Here is a 710-nt window from a genome sequence, read left to right as displayed (position 1 = left end):
AGGCAAGGGTCTGGCAGGGAAAGGACACTGGGAAGGCAATCAGTTGCCTCTGTTGTGCATATATATATATAACACATACACACAGGTTAAAACAGAACATTCCCTCAGGTCTCTAGCTGCTTACTGTGACAGAAGGGCTGGTCAAAAAGTCCTATTTAAAAGTTGACTATTTCATATTAAGATATGAATATGACAGACCAGATATGTCTCCAAACTCAATCTTCCCATTTTCTAATATTGTTTTCTTATTTCACGTCTTTATGGTTTAAATTTTTTTTTTCTTCTTTTTCAAGTGAAAGAAGGAGAGATAGACTCCCACATACTCCCCGACTGAGATCTACCTGGAAACCCTCGTCTGGGGCAAATGCTCTGCCCATCTGGGGCCATGCTCGCAAACCAAGCTATTTTTTTTTTTTCATTTTAGAGAGGAGAGGGAGAAAGAGAGACAGAGAGAGAGAGAAGGGGGGGAGGAGCTGGAAGCATCAACTCTCATATGTGCCTTGACCAGGCAAGCCCAGGGTTTCGAACCGGCGACCTCAGCATTTCCAGGTTGACGCTTTATCCACTGCACCACCACAGCTCAGGCAAACCAAGCTATTTTTAGCACCTGAGGTGGAGGCTCCACAGAGCCATCCTCAGTGCCTGGAGCCAATGCACTTGAATCAATCGAACCAATCAAGCCATGACTGGGGGAGAGAAATAGAGAGAGA

The sequence above is a fragment of the Saccopteryx bilineata genome, chromosome 5 (genome assembly GCF_036850765.1).
Source record: "Saccopteryx bilineata isolate mSacBil1 chromosome 5, mSacBil1_pri_phased_curated, whole genome shotgun sequence".
Taxonomy (NCBI): domain Eukaryota; kingdom Metazoa; phylum Chordata; class Mammalia; order Chiroptera; family Emballonuridae; genus Saccopteryx; species Saccopteryx bilineata.
The sequence above is the reverse complement of the archived record's forward strand: the minus strand, read 5'-3'. Positions refer to the sequence as shown.